A 7,500-nucleotide genomic window follows, 5' to 3' on the forward strand; every position below is an offset into this window, starting at 1 on the left:
TTTTTATATCATTTTCGAATTCCAATTTTGAATATCGCTGTTAATATTTTCAAACATTGGATGGGAGGAGGATAAGTATTATTGTCAAAAACTACAGATCGAATATCTTCTCGAAGAATTAATGCAGCAGCTTTCAGTATTCTCAATCGTTCTGCGGTCGCCTTTTTTCTTCATTATCATACCAAGCTGTGTTAAGAATATCATGTTGATTGCCAATAAAACAGATTAATGTTGGTCTTCCTACTTTTTCACTTATAATAATTTTAGTATCATACTTTAACTTTAACTTTCTCTTAATTGTTTTTCTATTATCTATATTTGGATTATTGCCAATGTCTTTTAATTCTTGCAGTGAAAATTGACAATCATCATTATGTTCGATGTATGTAAATATATTTTCCATCGCCAAATTAACTGTTTCATCTTCGGGACGTCCGACTTTATGCCCCGTAGTGGGCCTCAGAAAAGAATTGTAACAATTATCATGGTATTTAGCCTCAGCAGCAACTAAGTCATATTCATACCTATTGCGGGTAATAACAGCTTTTGCTATGTTATCAGAACGATTTCTAGCTATCTTTAAGATAGAGTCTTTAAATTCTAAAGTACTTACATTATATATTTTTCGACGAACATTTTGCGCTTTCTTTATTTCAGCTTGCTCATTTGCTTCATTGCCGCAAAATAAGCAATATTTTTTGAAACAGAAATCTGGTTCACTTACTCGTGCTCTAGTATGAGGTGGACTTACTGTGGATGTACTATCTTGTTCTGTCTCGTTCTGTCTTTTAGCTATAGCAACACTACTTTTTCTAGTATATATTTTACGGCATTGAACATGCACTGTAATAGACTGTTTATTTTTTAAGAACTCAAAAAAATTGTCATTTCTTTCAACACTTGCATCAATCAAAGTTTTCATTCCACGTTCAACCACTACAACTTCACATTCATTCAATCGTTTATTACAAATAAAGCAAACTTCTGACATTTTTGATAAATTTATCCAACAGCACAGATTAAAATTAAAAACTCACGACTAGTCACTGCTAAAAAATATTCAATACTAATAGAATTTTCTTAACCACTTAAGTTTATATTTTATGCGATAAAAGACTTAAGTGACCCGTTATTAAGATATGTTTGGTTTAGATGTGATAAGTAAGATGAATTTATAATTGTATATATAATAAATTAAACGCCTTCCTGAATATACGTCAAGAGAAATGTTATTGTTATATGTTCATGTTATTTTTAATAAGAATCAATCCAATCAATATTTGTCTTCGAGTGTTTTATCTATAATGAAGCATGAATCCATCTATTTTGTGGACAATTAAAAACCAACATAATAAATTAATACTTCAAAAGAAGTATTAAATTGGTATAATCTAAATACAAACCAGTGGATTTTTATTTTTCATTTATATTACACGTTCGACGCCGCATAATGGATGCATATTATGGAGAATATGAATTTTTCAACTTTTCAAATGGCAATATCTCAGGAACGGTGATTTTAACGACAAAGTGTAAAAGCACAGTTTGGTAGAGAATTTTATAATAAACAAATCTGTCGAACATAATTTTTCGCAAAAAATTGCGAAAACTAGAATTTTGTACCTTTCACCTTGAATAAAAAAAATCGCAGATGTCGGATCGATGGGGACTTTTGACATTTTATTTATAATGGCCTATTTGACACCTGTACCAATTTTCAGCTCTATGCGAATTATTTCTAACTCAAAACTTAATTTGACTGGGTTAGATAGAATTTACGCGGTTATGAAGCCGGGCAAAGTGGGATATGCTTCTTTTGCTGATCACTTCTTGTACTGTTTCCATATGGAGGTCATTATGCAGGATTTCATTAGATACATACCAAGTTGCGCTTGTGATAAGTCTTAAAATTTTTGATTGTTGTCTCTGTAAGACCTTGATTCTGGTTTTGCTAGCGCATCCCCAGAGCTCGACTCCATAGGTCCATATAGGTCCATAATGGAAGATTTGTAAATAAGAACTTTGTTGTACAGTGATAGCTTGGAGTGATGTCATATTAGCCAATTCAGTGACCTGACTTTGCTTCGTAGCTCTTTTATTTTTTGGTTTATATGTTGTACCCAGTTTAGTTTTTGGTCAAAAAATACCGAGGTATTTGATGTTGGAGACCTCTGGTATAGCTTTGTTATTTATGCTGACAGGAGGGCATTTACCCTTTTTCAGCGTGAAGGTTATATGGCACGACTTGCTTTCATTAATTATTATTCTCTATTTTTTGGACTAAAGTTCAATTGAGTCTAGATGCTCTTCTGGTATCTTGCTGGTTACAATAGGATTAGAGTCGGTAGCCATTATAACAGTGTCGTCAGCAAAAGTTCCTGTAAGGGTGTCGTTGCAAGTCGGAATATCATGAGCATAAATGAATTTTGCGAAATGTCGATACCTGTCTGCCTACTTTTGTCCGAAAAGTTCTGTCCGATAAATAGGATTTGAAAAATTCATAATAATTAGGCATAATTTTGTTGTTTTTGATTAGGAGACCCTGATGCCAGACTCTGTCGAACGCTTCTCGCTCTGTCGAATCGAGAAGAGCTGCGGTGCAGTATTCTCCTTACTCAAACGATTTGTAAATTTTGACGACCACACGATGGCCGTTGAGTGCATTGGACAAAATCCAAACTGATGTGTAGGAAATATCTCATATTTATTTGTGAAATCTGACAAGATAATTTTTTCAAATAGCTTGGAAATGGTGGACAGAAGATTTATTGGCTTGTATGAATCTGGTAATTCTGGACTTTTGCCTGGTTTTATAATTAATATAATTTTTGATTGCTTAAGTATAAAGTTTTGCAGCGTCTTGTAGTACATGTATTAGATGATTTAGAGAATCTTCTATGTCTTGGTGATTTCAAGCGAATCTTTAAGTCCAATCTTTCAGTAACTAGTAATTATTTCTGTAACGTTCCCAATTTGTCTTCGAGTTGTGTAAAAAAGTTTCAGGAAAACTTACTGCGCAAGTGGAGCTCAGAGTTATTATCAAAGGTGAGTGATCCGATGACAAGTCGTAGGTTGAAATTATCGATATGTTAGACAGATTTAAACCTTTTATGATGGCAAAATCAAGCAGGTCTGGGTGTTTGTGGGGGTCACTAGGCCAATATATGGTGACCATGGAGACACGACGGCAAGTTTCTTAGAGCTGATTGCTTTTTCAAGTTCAACCACAGGCTTGGTTGAACCCCAGAGTGTTCTTACAATTGAAGTCATCTCCAACTAGAAATCTGGGACCCATCGTGTTGAAGAATGCTAAAAACTGATCAGATTTGATGGTATATCTAGGTGGTCAGTAAACTAAAGAAACCATAATGTAGAATAGTACTACGTTCACAAGTACTGTGGTGGCCTGTAAATAATTAGCATCGTATTTGGTTAGTTCTTGATGGCGTATATTTGACTTTATTAAGACTGCGCTTCCTGCATGACTGGTTCCATCTGGTTGTGGCGTGTAGTAGGTCCTGTAGTTAGGAATGTTGAATGTAGCACCATATGGCAAGTGCGATCCACTTATTAACAGTATATCAATTTTATGCTCGCTAAGAAAGTGAGTAATTTCGCGTCTGTGTTGGCAGATGCCATTGGCATTCCATATAGCAATTTTTAATAAGTTAGCCATTATTTTAGTTTACTTATCACAAGGGATAGTATAATCATAATCATTGTATTTTGTTGCATCATTTGTTTCATTACGTCCTTTAGATCGTTGATTACGGATTTGATTGCAGAAACTTCTTGAATTACATGATTTTGTGTTTTTAGAATCTGTGAGTAGCTCAAATTATCAGATGTTTGATTTGTGTAGGAAATTCGTTCCCGGTTTTTAGTAACGTTTGGCTGCGAATGGTTTTGATGCTGGGAAGTCGAATTCGTTGAGTTTTTGCTGTGTTTCGGAAAAAATGGGCAACCCTTATAGTTGGCGAGATGTTCGTCGCCGCAAAGGAAGCAGCAGCCTGGAGTGTCCTTTGGATTTTCACACGCAGAAGTAGGATGATCACATCACCACATTTTAAACATGCATAACTACGGTTGCAATATATCCTAGTATGGCCCCAAAGCTGACATCTATAGCACTGGATAACGTCCTTGGTTCGTCTTGGCGGTTCAAAAAACACTATTTGGTGCATTAGCTTGTCAATTTTGTAAATGGCCGAATTGTTACTATTTGGTTCTAAATCCACAAAAAATATATTTAACGGCTTTTTTGTGATGCGTTGTTTCAAATTTGTAATGTTTCTCACTGTATGTCCGTATTTCTCGATGACTGTTTTGATTTCATTTATGTCAGTTGTATAGAACATATATTTGAGCACCACTCTAAATGCTCGCTCGCTGCTTATTTGATGGGTATGGAATATAATGTTGTTATTTTTCATAAACCTGACAGCATTTCTATAAACGTCTTCGACAGTGGCGTTAATCTTAACCATATTATTAGGCAGAGTTTCCGTGACAAATTGACCCGGTTGTAAAGCGGCACTAATTGTTTGCATCATGTCGGCAAAATCAATGACATTGTATATATAAATTGAAGGCGGTTTTACGGTTACAGCAGTCTGATTGTTTGTTGTGTTTGTAAATTATTGCCGTTACCGGCGTTACTTGGCGTTTCGTTTGATAAGACACTAAATTTGCTGGTCAATTCCAGAGGATTGATTTTTGTACCACACACTTTACGCCTTTTAGCACTGCACGGAACTGTCTGCCACTTGTTTATATTTGCCGGCACTATATTTGTCACTGGATTAACACTGCTACAACACGGTTACTCGATTGAGTTATTAATATTGTTGATAATACTTGGAGATGTTATTATTTCACTTTGATTTTCGTTGTAATTACAAAACATATCATCAATTGAGTTCAATGTGTTCATAGCCGACGCAATTGTTGTTCCAAGTGATGAACAGTTAGTGTTTATATCAGGCGGTCGGCCGGGGCGATCGCCTACGTTTGATGCCATTGTACGTATGACTCAATCACTCAGGTATACAATAATTTGTTTTGATTGATGTGCACTGGACGGTGTCCCGAACAAAACTGTGATTTGTTCAGATAAGGAATGTGACTCACCGCCACCCGGGTCAGGTGGATCAGTATCCATAACCCGTTATTATTTCTTTTAATTACTACAATCAAAATAATACTTTTAACCCTCCGTCGTGGCGGAATTAGCTCATGTGTAGCGTTTCCGACTCACACGCCGAAGATTCGAAGTTCGAATCCCCGGCATAATATAGAAATTCTGTTAAAAAGATAGTTTGAAATAAAGTTAAAAATAGTTTGAAATAGTATTAAAAATAGTTTAATCGTATATAAAAAGGTTTGAGAATAAAAATTAAATTGAATAGAAGTAATGAAAGAAGTAATGGAAGTAGGAATAGAAGTAATGAAGACGTAAGGAGATAGAAGATATAATGATAGATAATAAAAGAAGAAAAAAGAAGAATGAAGTTACGTTGATGAGTACATAAAATAGGATAGAATATATAAAAATAGGAAGAAGAATGGGATTTATATAAGTAAAATAGTATGGACATGAAGATTGTATTAAAATTAAAATATTGTAATGAAATTAAAATATGTTGTAGGTGGCTAAATGCTCGAGTAAGCGAGGCCAATAAAAATAGAGAAAAAAAAAAAACTCCGTCGGTCGGATATTTATTTATCTTCGAACGGTCTGGCTCGACCACCATTCATTTTACATGCATTTATATGGGATAAATTAGTTTTTGGTATCTTATATATTAACGATTATTAGTAGTGAATATTTATAGTTTTGATTTTTTTACCGTCTTTCGCTTGTGTTGAGTTTGCCTCTAATAAAAATATTTTAAAAAAACATGGAATATAAAAAAAAATCGGGAGTCGGACTGCCAGTCGGTACGCTGCGCTCGGAATATTATAGTGCTATACTTATCTCTCAACTCGGAATTTTTTTTTGTATCGGATTTTTTCAAAATGTGCTTATATTGCTTTTAAATATAGTTATTATGATAATAAAATAGAAAATTTTGAAAATTTAAAAAAATTGCACTCAAAACCATGCTATATTGTTTAAAAAATCATTTCTTCACGAGCTTCATGAGCTAATAAATTAATTTTGTTATATATTTATTTATAAAATTAATAAATCAATCAATAAATGAATGTAATAGTAAAATAATTTTTAAAAAATAAAAAAAAATTAATTAATTAATTAATCTATACAACAGGATTGACCGTCATTTATAACGTTTTGTTTATACTGTTTTTAATTCTATTCGCTAATATTTTTGAAAACAATTTAAGATCACATAATCATCTGTATATTTTGGATTTTTTACTTTAGGTTTTAGGATGATTATTCCTACTGCAAACTCTTTATTTATATATTCCGGCTTAAATAAATTTATTAAACATTTTTACAAGAAGAGGTATTAAAATTTGTTCATATTTTTTATAAAATTCGTATGGAATTCCATCTGTACCGGTGGTTCTATTATTATTTGCAGATTTTATTACTTCCTTTACTTCTTCTGTAATCTCATTTGTTAGCTTCTCATTGAAACTAATATTCATATTTTTATTGTATTTTTCAAGCATGGTTTTCTATGTTTGGTATTGATTCTTTTTCATAGAAATATTTATATGATTTTTCCATTTCTTTCGTTATATCTTTATTGTTTTGTAATAAGTTGTTTTCCGAGTTACACATCGATTTAATATATTTATTTTCTCAATTTTTCTTTTTTTTGCTATTGTCAAACGTTCATTTTCTGCTATTGTTTGTGTTCTTGATCTTATTTTGATAGCTTAATTTTTTAAATCTTATTATTTTCTAATCGTTGCTTTTATTTCCTTAATCATTTTCCACATACCTCCGGTTTCTTTGTGAATTGAGATAGCCTCATTCAATACTTGCTCAAAATAACTGATTGTATTAATGAAATCTGTTGCATTTTGTTTCGAAATACCTTCTGCTATATATTTAATTTTGGGTTTTGCTTTTTTGCCACCATAATTTGGTTGGCGGACATTTTCTATAAATTTATTATCGAATTCCTCTGATTTTAATATTTTTTAGTTCTTTTTCCAATATCTTTTTCCTAATAAGGGTATTGATGAATATACTTTTATTTTCAGAATTACGGCGTTTGGTCCGATCGGTATTATTTTGCAGGTTATAATTTTGTTATTTATATTTGAATCTACATATAACCGGTCCAATCTAGATGCAGAATCGCCTCTAAGAAATGTGTATCCTGATTCATTCTTATGTTTTTGTTCCCATGCATGTTTTAGTTTAAGCTCATTCACTAATCTTTTTAAGGCCGCACTATTATTTGCTCGGCCTTTTTGGTGTTTTGCGTAATTAACACAGTTAAAATCGCCTGCTTTAATTATATTAGATGTATTATTTTTAAATACACTGCCTATTTCTTCTTCAAATAATTTTTCTCT

The sequence above is a fragment of the Ctenocephalides felis genome, unplaced genomic scaffold, assembly GCF_003426905.1.
Source record: "Ctenocephalides felis isolate EL2017-DRISC unplaced genomic scaffold, ASM342690v1 CF-g0.4_SCAFFOLD_03571, whole genome shotgun sequence".
Taxonomy (NCBI): domain Eukaryota; kingdom Metazoa; phylum Arthropoda; class Insecta; order Siphonaptera; family Pulicidae; genus Ctenocephalides; species Ctenocephalides felis.